At 39.7% G+C, this 11,401-nt stretch overlaps 1 long non-coding RNA gene across 1 annotated transcript; it reads right to left on the bottom strand.

Moving 5' to 3' along the window:
- Positions 1–530: 530 nt before the first annotated feature.
- On the bottom strand, positions 531–9,718 carry LOC118968263 (uncharacterized). Its single transcript, XR_005055832.2, has 3 exons — positions 7,475–9,718; positions 6,998–7,061; positions 531–675 (listed from the first exon to the last, which is right to left on the bottom strand). It is a non-coding gene; the product is annotated as an uncharacterized lncRNA (long non-coding RNA).
- Positions 9,719–11,401: the final 1,683 nt, after the last annotated feature.

The raw sequence follows: 11,401 nt of genomic DNA, 5'->3' as shown, positions 1-11,401 counted from the left end.
CCCAACAGTGGCAACTAAGCTGAATGGTAACATGATCGGATTTCTAATCCCTGGAGAAGGCAGGCCACATTTGTATGGAACACATACAAAAAAACACCAGAATGACTCATCTTTTGGAAACCATTCTCAACTTATGTCAAGGATTTTCTTCAACAGCAGAGTCATTCTTCCAGAACAGCTGCCAGCTCAGCAGAAGAGGCCAAAGAATGAGTGAAGATGTGCTAATCAATAGGGAATGCCCGACACAGAAGAGAACCTCAGGTAATCAAAAACGTGCGGGCATTCTCTTGGCCGTAGGCTAAGTCTCCCTTGGTAACTATGTACTGATGTACTGTTACTATCTAGACTAGTGTTTAAAATGGACTAGTATAGTGGAAACGACTATAAAATCCTAAAGGGTTATTTCATTTCCAACAAATTGCTGTCCCCAAACTGATTAAAGTCAGGTGATGTCAGGTTTAGTGCTGGGGCTGGCTCTGCCTCTAAGGATCTCAGCAGTAGTCTTGGCCCAAATGGTTACCTACCTCCAGGCCTTTTCCCAGGAAACAGGTGAGTGAGAAGTCATTTTCTTTAGAATTAGAGAGGCCTGGGTTCAATTGCAGCTCTGTCATTTGCCGGCTGTGTGATGTTGGGTAAGTTATTTATTCTCTGTGCGTCTTGGTTTCCTAATCTGTACTGAGGATAAAAATTGTAATGATAAATGCATATTAGTAGTATGAAATGATACAACAAAGAAATATGTTCCTGGTATAGTGTCCACGGTGGGTGTCAAGAAATGTCAGCTCCCCTCCCTGTTCTAGTCTCCATCTTCTCTTCTGTAATAGGAAGAAGTTTTAAATGAATTCCAAATAGCCTCTTCGCTCCACTTTTCCTCCACTCTAAACCTTTCCTCCTTTGAGCACATTTTATGTGCCATACACGGGACTGTATCCTAGAGATATAATGGTGAGCACTGTCCTTGCCCTCAAGAAGGTTGTTATTCTAGCAAGGAGGCACTTTTATAGCAATTAGTCATGAGAAATAGCAAGAAGAGTGAGATGCTCAACAGTAATCATTATGTGAAGAATAGTGGTCAAGGTTCTGTGTCTCAAAATGTGTCTCCTCCCACCTGCAAATCCACTATTTGTGAGTTAATCCTTTGAAGTTTGAATCATCAAATAGAAGAACAAATACCTTAAGCTATTTTTGGCTAATGCTTTGGGGAGATTAGTTAACTATGAGGTAAGAGCTGGAAGGGAATGTGGAATGGAGGGATAGATGCCTAGAATAATGGGAGAGGTGGGAAGGCACCGGAGAGGAGATGAAGTACACCAAACATCAGACTCCACATCTGCAATACTTGTGCTGAAGAAGACTCCTCTCTCCCCCACTCATCTAATGTCCAATCTATGTGGGCCAAGTTCTAGAATAAAACTTTGGATTCTAGAAAATTCCTTAAGAGAGAGGGTTAACCACATGGCACACTCCAGTATCCTAGACTTTCCATGATTCCTATTTTTAAACAATCTCCATAACCCAAGTAATTTTAGTTTCTAGCTTCATCTAGCTTTTATGGATGCCATTAAATCCCAAATAAAACTGGGAAGCTGAGCACATACTCAATTTTCTTCACTTTTTTATGAAAAAGTAGTATTTTAATTAGTCTAAATTCTTTTGATTGTTTTGCGCTTTTTTTTTTACAATTATATCCTCTTCTCATTCTTAGGTTCGTAAGTTTGGAAAGGTTGCGGTGGAAGCTGAATTGTTGGGATTCTCTTGTCCTAAGAAGTCCAGAAAAGATGATCAGGAGTGAGTCTCTCATCTCACTAAGTGAGCAGTGATAACCAAACTAAATTATCCCAGGAGCTACGTCCAAATCCACACGTCCATTCCTTTTTAATGTTTGCCGTTTGAGGGATACAATGTTTTGACAACTCTCTGTGAAAAATAAAGAGACCTCCTTCACACTGTTCTGTCCTCAGTATGAGATCTGGGACTTTGCCAGTCTCTCAATCACTTCCTGATGACTCTCATAGCTGAACTGGCATTTCTTGGGCCTTGGGAAGGGATCAGAGAGAGGATTGGCTGCTTTCCAAAAGAGCTGTAAGAGCAGAAGTAGGGAGGGAAAGATATTCCCTTAATATAGAATGTTTAAGAAGGCAGTGAATCTTGTCTCCAAGGCATTTTAAGCTCCTCCCCTACTTCTTTCAGAAGACCACCAGTCTGTGAGTGCTAGCCCTGCTTCTGATATGTATGTGCTCACTTGCCTTGTGCAAATTCAGACATACATCAGAGAGAGAACATTCTATTTTAAAGGCCATTCCAGCTGCCATTTCATTCAGCACACATGGACCCAAGAGAGAATAGTTGAGGGACTTGGATCTGCTCTTCCCTCAGCTGGTCCCAGGTGTCATGAGCTCTTCATCATGTGACTACTCCTCATACTGAAAGGATCTCTAGTGCTTTAAGCTATTTTTTATGGCCCATAAATGTGAGCCAGTCTCAATTCTTTCTCTGATGTACAAGCAAAGGAAAATACTACCTAAGAGATTTGCAGGGGTGGTGGTGAGGGAACAACAATTTTGATCATATGTAATTCTTGCCTACCTACTGCCTTTGAAACCTAAATCCTCCATGAGTGGTGCTCCCATTATTCTCTAACCAAATTCAAGTTCTGATCGGTCATGGTGCACAATGTACCAAGAAGCAGAAAGTGGCATCAGCTCTTAAATAGTCTAATTGGAAAAAATTTAGAGAAGATGTAGCTAGTCTTAACCCCTTAGCTTGATAGAGGAAGACAGCAACCAAGATCACAGAAGGGTCTTTCCTAAGATCCTGCTTGCAGAACTGAAATGGAATTTAAGCCTCCAGTGCTATCACTGCATTTGAGAGAAGGAAGCAATTTATGTTTCATTTAATGAGGTCATTCTTCACTACTGCCCTGTGGTGGCTATAGTAGATTACAAACAATTATCAAATTTGGAGCAATCATCATCAACTGAGAACAACAAAAAGAAAATCAATCAAGCAACTACCGGAGGTGCCATGTGATATATTCTCACATATTAGTCTAAGATACCCTTCCCCTGCTGATGAGTCTCTAAAGACACAGTGCTACACACTAGAGAGAAAATGGAAAAATCAATCAATCAATATGTACTGAGCATCTATTATATCTACTATATACAAAATATGATGTGGCTGATGTGATGGAAACATAGCAACATTAAACAAGGTTTCTGCTCCTTTAAGGCAGAAATTGGGTAAAATATATATAAAATATGTGTATATATATATGTATATTCATGTACATGAAATGAAAATGAATAAAAATTTGCCAATGATAAATGCTATATGTGATAAAGAGACAAATATGCCATTGTAAGTTATGAGGGGATTTGTAAAGAAAGGAGAACTTGAGTTCATTAGGATAAGATTGAGAAGAAAGGGAAAAGGGAATGGTATGTGCAAAGGTAAGCAGATGGGAATGTATGTGACAAGTTCAGAAATAGTGTACAATCAACATCTTACTACATTGATAGATAGTGGCTGTACCAGAGAGGGGGTGAGGATTTAAGAATATGGGTAACTGTTGAACCACTGTGTTGTATATTTGAAACCAACATGACATTGTATATCAATGACACTTTAATAAAAAATAGTGTACAATCTGGCTAAAGTGGAGGGTCTTGTAAGAAATAATGAAATATGAGAATTTAAAGTACTTGGTGAATTTCAAACACCCTATCTATGATGGAGATTTATTTAGGGTTTATCTAACCAGGTGAACGAATTTTATAATGTTGCTTTGAGAAGAGATACAGACTTCAGATTATGGAGTAGGTTGGAAGCAGGAGAGAAAAGAGGAGATGGAACTAATCCGGGAGTTATTGCAATAGCATAGCCAGAAAGGAGAGGGGACTGATGGAAGGTCATGAGCATGTGAACATTGGAAAATAACAGATTTAGGCTCTGGCTGGTATACAAGTGACAAGAGAAAACCAAAAACATAGCCATCCTGATGACAGAAATGTAGCCATCCAGAGAGGGAGCTGGTTTGGGGGACAGAAGGGAAAGACTATTTTAAGCATATGAAGGTTTAGGCAATGGTAAAACATACTAATGGAATGGCCTACAGCAAATGAGATGTCTGAGATAGGAGTTCAGAAGGTGGGTCAGGACTAAGAGGTGTTGCTGTTGGGCGTTGCCTTCAGAGAAAAGAGTACTGAAGTGGAGAGGTTTGCAAAGGGTGAGAATGGTCAGAAAGACAAGCAGACCTGACCCTTGTCCTGATGGAGGCACTTGCTGCAGTTGCTTCCCATAGATGACCATCATACATGAGAGCCCTTAGCCCTGACCATTCAACTTCTGCCTCCAAATCAAGTATGCTAACAACAGTAGAATCACCTGTAGCTTTGTAAAACTAGCAATGCCTGGGTCCCACCCCCAAATATGCTGGTTTAATCGATTCAGGCATTTGAAATTCTCCAAAAGCTCCCTGTGTGGTGATAGTATTGTGGTTTTGTTTAGAAAAAGCTACAAAATAAAATGTTTGTAGATGAAATGCTATAACATCTTGGATTCACTCAAAAATAATGAGGTGGGTAGGGAGTGGATAAGGTATAGACGAAACAAGACTAGTCATGAGTTGACAACAGTTGAAGTCAAGTGATGGGTACATGGGGTTCATTCTGTTTTTCTTTCAATTTTCAAATACATTTTAAAGTTTACCTGATTAAAGGGTGTTAATATAATAATAATAAGTGGAATACAATTTAATTTAATAATAATAATCAGCCAATCAATATCAAATCTTTTAGGCAATTGCCCAGCAGTGAACCATGCTAAGGACCCTGGGACACAAGGCTCTTTGTGAGTGGAGCTCATCTCCTGGATCCTCAACTCGGTCAGCTCTCACTGTCAGACTCTGTAAAGATCCCCTCCAAGCTGAGAACAAAGCTTTCCTGCTTCTTCTAGTTTTTCTAACCCAGAGCTGAGTGCCCTTTGAGCAATCTACACCCCCACATTAAATTCCTCAACAGTAAAGGTGACAGTTCTGAAAGAACTGCTCGTGGAGATGGCATTTCTTAATTCCCAATTACTGGTAACAGAGACAACATGCCCGATGCATGTGTTCTACATCTTTTTATTGAAAAATAAGCACCTCTTAAAATTGTTCTACTTTAACACATGCAACCTAAAGAGATACACTGGGATTCGCCTTCCCCATTCACCCATATTAGGTAAAAGAAGACAGGACAAATCACCAACCACTGAAATTCTGATAAAACCCTGGTTACTTTTATAAATTAAGTTCCATTCAGTTCCACTTTTCCATGACACTTTCATTAAAACAGCATTTTCCTCAAACAGTAAACTGAGCGCCTTCAATCCATCAGGAGCAGTAACTTTTAAAAGCAAAATGAAGTAGAACAGAATAGAAAATACCAGAACACATCACATATGCTCGTGGTATTGTTTTTGTGAACTGTGTATGTATGTTTGTATGTTTAATTGGTGTTAATGTATAATAGCCCCAAATAGTTTTAAACTCACTGTCTTTGAACTTCAGTTCTCAAGCCCAGTGACAAACCCCTTCCCCCCATTTGAGGGTGCGCCATGGAGGTCTGGAGCATGAGTTGACAACAGTTGAAGTCAAGTGATGGGTACATGGGGTTCATTCTGTTTTTCTTTCAATTTTCAAATACATTTTAAAGTTTACCTGATTAAAGGGTGTTAATATAATAATAATAAGTGGAATACAATTATTCCACTTGGGGTACAGGAGCTTGGGGTACAGGAGACTGAAAAGCCAGGGGTGTGAAAGATGAATGAGATCAAGATGAGGAGCGGAAGATGGGAGAGGGAAAACAAGCAGCAAAGCTGGATCCAGCAGGCAGAGTAGGCCGGATCAGGTAGGAAGACGCCAGGCAAACCCGGTTCCAGGACTAGGTGCCAGGGCTCTGGAATCCCCATGTTAGAGGGGACTCAGGAATGGCAGTCTCAGTGGAAAAGGGGATAGGGGTTTAAAGCTGTATTTGCATGACAAACAAATTATACCGTTTGGGTGTGGATCTAGTGGGTTCTGTGAAAATTATGAGGAAATCAAACCCTCCCACCCATGCCATCAAGTCATCCGCCTGGCACAACCAATAGGGCCAAGGAAGAGGGAGTCAAAGTCAAAGTGGATTTTGTGATCTGAATCCCAGACAGAATTCTTATTGTAGCCCTGCTGCTTCTCCAGCTGCCTGCCCTGTTGGGCACAGGAGCACCAGCAGCTGCCCCACCACCAGGGGGCCACTGAGGAGGCCTGTCAGTGACACCCACAGGGCTGTCTGGGTGAGACCTAACAACCCCCTGAAATAGGCCAGTAACAAAGGAGAGAGGGAGTAGAAATGGATTCAAGAGGTTTTACAAAGGTGGAGTTGGCAGATCTTTTTAATTTTCTGGAAGCTGGGGAGTGGTGAGAGAGAGGGAGCGCTTTGAGATGCTCGGCAGTCTGGCATCCAAGTTACTGGGTGGTCTTCCCTTTGGGCAGGCTGTGCCCAAGGTCACAGGATTACACTGAATTGCTCATCCAGGGACAGCCCAAGTGAGTCTATTAGAAACAAGTCAGTAAGACATAATGGAATTGGAGGCCTCCACTGTGAAGGTCAAAGAACCAGGACAGGGAATAAACTTCACAATAATCAAAGACTAGTAGGATAGTCATGCTACATAATAATAATAACATCCAACCCCTGAACTTGACCACATGAAGTAAGGTCTGTAAATATACTCAGCCTAGTGCACTTTCCTTATAAAGTTTCCATCAATGCTAGTTCCATTTACACTGTATAAAGTGTTTTCCCAAACATGGATATCATCCCATTTGAGTCTCACAACAGACTTGTAAGGGAATAAAAGGAAGCTGTTAACCCCATTTTAGAGATAAAACTAAGGCTTCACCCAATTAAGTGATTTTTACAAACCCAGTAAGGAGGGTTTGGCTTATAGCTTCAGTCTTCTACTGCCTCACCTTTTGGAAAACCAGCGCTGGGAGTTTTTCCATCATTCCAGGCCAAGGGAACAGGGATCCAATCCTGAGAAATAAGGAACAATCAGAGCATATATATTCAGGTAAGCAACTTTAGGTAAGTGACTAAGCAATTAGTGGATTTTTTCGACACTGAGACATTACTTATCAGCTGAAAATAAACCTGAATGCAAGAAGCCCTGAAAGGGACAATCTAAGGGGAAAACAATCTGGTAAATATAATTAAAATTTTTTAAAAGAGCATGTCTTTTGAATTCAGGAATGTTTTATATATATAATTACATATATGTAACATATATAAAATTCATAGCTACACAACATTTTATTTATATACGTTTGGTATTGCTTATTCCCTGGTCTCTATCTGAAGTGTTTACAATGAAAATGAAATTAAATAATTGCTCTTTCATTATTACAAATAAAGGAGGGAGGCCCTCTTTTTCTGAGGTTAATTGGTACCTGAAAAGGTTTTAAATTTCCTTAAAATGAGGACATCATTAGTAGTGGGGACAAATGCTTCTATTATAACTTGAACCTGAAAAAGAAATGAAACTAAAATTATGAAACTGTTTTGTACTATTTTTACAAAGTATTCATCATAATTGCAACTAGTTGCTAATTCTTAAAAGGAATGAACAATGTATCAAGTATTGATTGATTTGTTTGGATTTCATAAATCTTTTTCAATTAAACTAACAGCAAAATGTTATCACTTTATATATGCCCTGCAGGTCATTTATACATGCCTACGGAAGGTCATTTTCACAAATAGACCCAAGAACTTAAGAAATTTTTCCAAGGAAAAAATTGATATTTCAATGAATCTCTTTTGAGAGTCCACAGTGTGAACTGTACATGTCAACCCTCACGACTTGTTTGTTAACCCTGGCAGATCCTCATTTGTCTGAGTTTATGTGTGACTGAAGGAGCTCTCCAGCATCACTGTTATCAACTTCATGAAATAGTGCACCTTTTGCAAAATTCTCTATTTCCTCCTGCAATCATTTTCCCTTATATTTTCGTTTTATTGTAAGATGTTTGGTACCTCAGAAACCCAACAGGAGCCATCAGACATGGATACTGATGCCATAAGCAGAGATAGACATTAATGTTGAGTGGGCACTAACTTTATAGGAGGTCATTTTATTAATGTTTTATGATACAGTAGTTTTCACTGGAAACTAAGGAAACTTACACATGGAAAACTCAGATGATGAAAATCTCCTGTAATGACTTTTTCTTGCATCCACATGGTAAATGTAGAACGATACAGCCCATGTCTGGAGAATCTAAGTTAGCTATGCCCTAAGGTCACCCCTTCTCTCATCCACCCAATGGCTCCACCAGGAGTCATAACTCTCATCCCCTGGGGGCAGCACCAGAGGGACAGACGTTAGGGGTATGCTTAGTTAGCCCAGTGAGGAAATCCTTAACACCCTAAATCATGTGAGAAACCTCACGGTCACAGGGAGTCTCCACCTTAGGCCATCAGCTCTGTCCCTTAAACGTGCTCTGGTCACCGGGACTCCTAATTCTGATCTTCGGAGACTCGGAGACACAAAATTGGCTTCTCTTAGCAGCTAGGCAAAGAGTAAAGTTGGTAGCTCATAGGAATTAGGAGATCAGAGGAAGACAAACCACTAGTCCCATCTGCTACAATCCATAAATAGACAATCTTACGTGTGTGTCTATGGAAGGCAGTTTAGGGGAAAGGAATGTACATCTTAAGATAAGACCAATTGCATTAGCAATGCTGCTGGTATTCTTGACAGCCAGAGATGTCAATAGAATTAGAGCTCCAGGCCTGGAGGTCAGGAAGCAATTACTTGGATAAGGGTCTTCCTTTTGGCCACCACATCAGCAATAGTCTCTCCTGTGACTTTTTTACTCAAGGAAAGATTCTGGTTGAATGAGTCATCTTCTTTTGAGGCCAAGAAATAAAAATTTCTGAAATCCTTAGGGTAACCCTTTGGAGAAGTGATTCAAAACTAAAAACTGGTGATTATAGCCAATCACATTCTCTGCAAGGCTCACTGAGACCAAGTTTTCCACTTGATACATATGGTAAGGGCTTAAAATAGACAGTGCTCTGGAGGTAATGAAATCTCTCACATTCATATGTAGCATTTCTCGCTGATTCCAAAAATGTCAAGGACATGAAAACAACAGTCTGTTTCCATGTTTGGGGCAAAGCCTGCCCAATGTTGGGTATATGTAAACTAAGCTTTTTCCCTAAATGTTGAACAACATTATCACAAGAAGAACAAAGCAGTATCTGTTAATAGAGAAGAGGAGTAATACAAGCTCCAAGCAAAGTATACACTGGAATGGAGAAGCCAATTAGGTAATATTGCCTGAAATAAGTCACTAAATAAGAAGCCATGGAAAAAAGTGAGAATGGCTCCTGCGAGAAGGGGCCATGTCCACTAATCATGTGCCCAATCCTCCTGCAGAGAGAGCCTGAGAAACATAAGTGAGCAATTTTTGACCATCATTTCCTAAGTCTGCTATAATCCACCCTTCTCATCACTAAACATTTCTTTGTTTCCTTCTTCCCACACAAAATATACTTAGCTCTCCACCAGGGAGACAAGCCAAAGTTCCATCCAGCTGATACATGCAACTCAAAGTTCATCTTTCTAGGTGATGTCCATTTGTTCCTCCATCACATGCAGTTAGATGGGACTTTTCAGACTCGAAGTCCTGATCCTAAAAAAGACAAGTGATGTCTCATGTTCTCTGCACATACATGCATGTGGTCACACAAAGTCCTGTATAAACTAGCAGGCGCCTTCTTCCATCTGTTACCAGGGCCTGATCAACTACAGCCAGCTTATAAAAAGAAGTACTGAGCTTGTGAAAGGGAGAGCCAGCCTCTGACACATGGTGACAATCAAGGGGCAGAAGCCCACTCAGTGGCCACAAGTACCTTCTGTCACTCCAGGCCACCTTTGTGCAGGCAGAATATGCTTTTATACCTACATCTTTTAAAAACATTGGTTTGTGTGCTTTTGTGGTTCATAGACTAACCAACTATCTCTGTTTACTAGGGACTTAGCGGGTTCCCAGGGCATAGGACTTGCATTGCTAAAACTAGGAGAATCCCATGCAAATTGGAACAAATTAACCAGCCCAGCCATTGTTCTTATAAAAAGCAGATAAAATCAAAAAGAACCCACGTCTGAAGAAACTGCCTCAGAAGTCATGGAAGGCATCATCTTCCTCTTCCTTGCACCGTGAGCTGACACGGCCTACTTTCCAAAAGAAGCCACAAGCCCAACAGGACAAACAACCTGGCCCAGAGTTTTGTGTGACTCTGTTTAAGTAAGAAAGTTTTGTTATGCTCTTTTAAAATTCAAAATATGTGCAGACTCTCCCCCAGTAAAAAGCTTGTAGATAAAGTCATCGCAGGATTCAAAAAGAGAAATATTTAAAGGGATATTCATGGGCAAAACTTGCCCCCAAAGGAGAGTTGGGTCATGTTCTCTGCATTCAGCAAGAGCTCACTGTGAGTCTGAAGAACGACCTGTGCAGGGCCTGGAGTCATGATGAAGTAGGTCAATTTTCAAAATAAACGTTCACTATATTTTACCCTTTGAAGAAAAATGCTTCTTGGCCTTAAACAAATTAAGAGTGCTCAGGCTTTTTATTTGGGGCATTTTTTAGTTGAATATTATTAAAAATAATTACAGGCTGTGGATTTAATCTAAAACACAATCAGCACCCCCAAGGTCCCCTACAGTGAGTTAAAGCATCCTCCTTCTCAAAATTCAAAATTAAGTGGAAATTCAGATTAGTTTTGATTTATAACCACATTATGAACTATTTAATATTTTCAAGAAGTCATTCCCTGTGCCCATATTAAATTAATTTACAACAGAATATTATGTAATTTATATATGCATACATATAATAAATTATAGCCCGACTATATAATTCTACATGTATAATTAATTACATTAACCATCTACATTTTAAGACTACAATTAGATAACCCTAAAAGACAACCCCGTTAGCATTTTTTAATAAATACTTGTGTTTGGCGCTGTTTAACAGAGCACCTGATAGCTGATAGAGCAGTGTTAACATCTGTTCCATTATTTCCAGAGGACGTTGGTTGAACCAATACTATTCACATAAAATATGCATTTGTTCTTGACTGTCAAGTACCTCTATTATTTTATTAAAAAGTCAAAAAAGAATATAATCAGACGTCATAATTTATGTGTGACATTTTCATTACAGAAAACTTTATGCAAAATTGAATTCTAAAATTTAATTTCCTGTGATGTTTAAATTACTTACTATCTGGCTCCTCTCCAAACATCGTGATCATTGAAGGCCCCATATGAATTCTATTAAGGATACATTTTGCTGCTGCCAGAA

The sequence above is a fragment of the Manis javanica genome, chromosome 3, assembly GCF_040802235.1.
Source record: "Manis javanica isolate MJ-LG chromosome 3, MJ_LKY, whole genome shotgun sequence".
NCBI classification, from domain to species: domain Eukaryota; kingdom Metazoa; phylum Chordata; class Mammalia; order Pholidota; family Manidae; genus Manis; species Manis javanica.
Note: the sequence above shows the minus strand (reverse complement) of the source record. Positions and strands in the feature narration are given on the sequence as shown.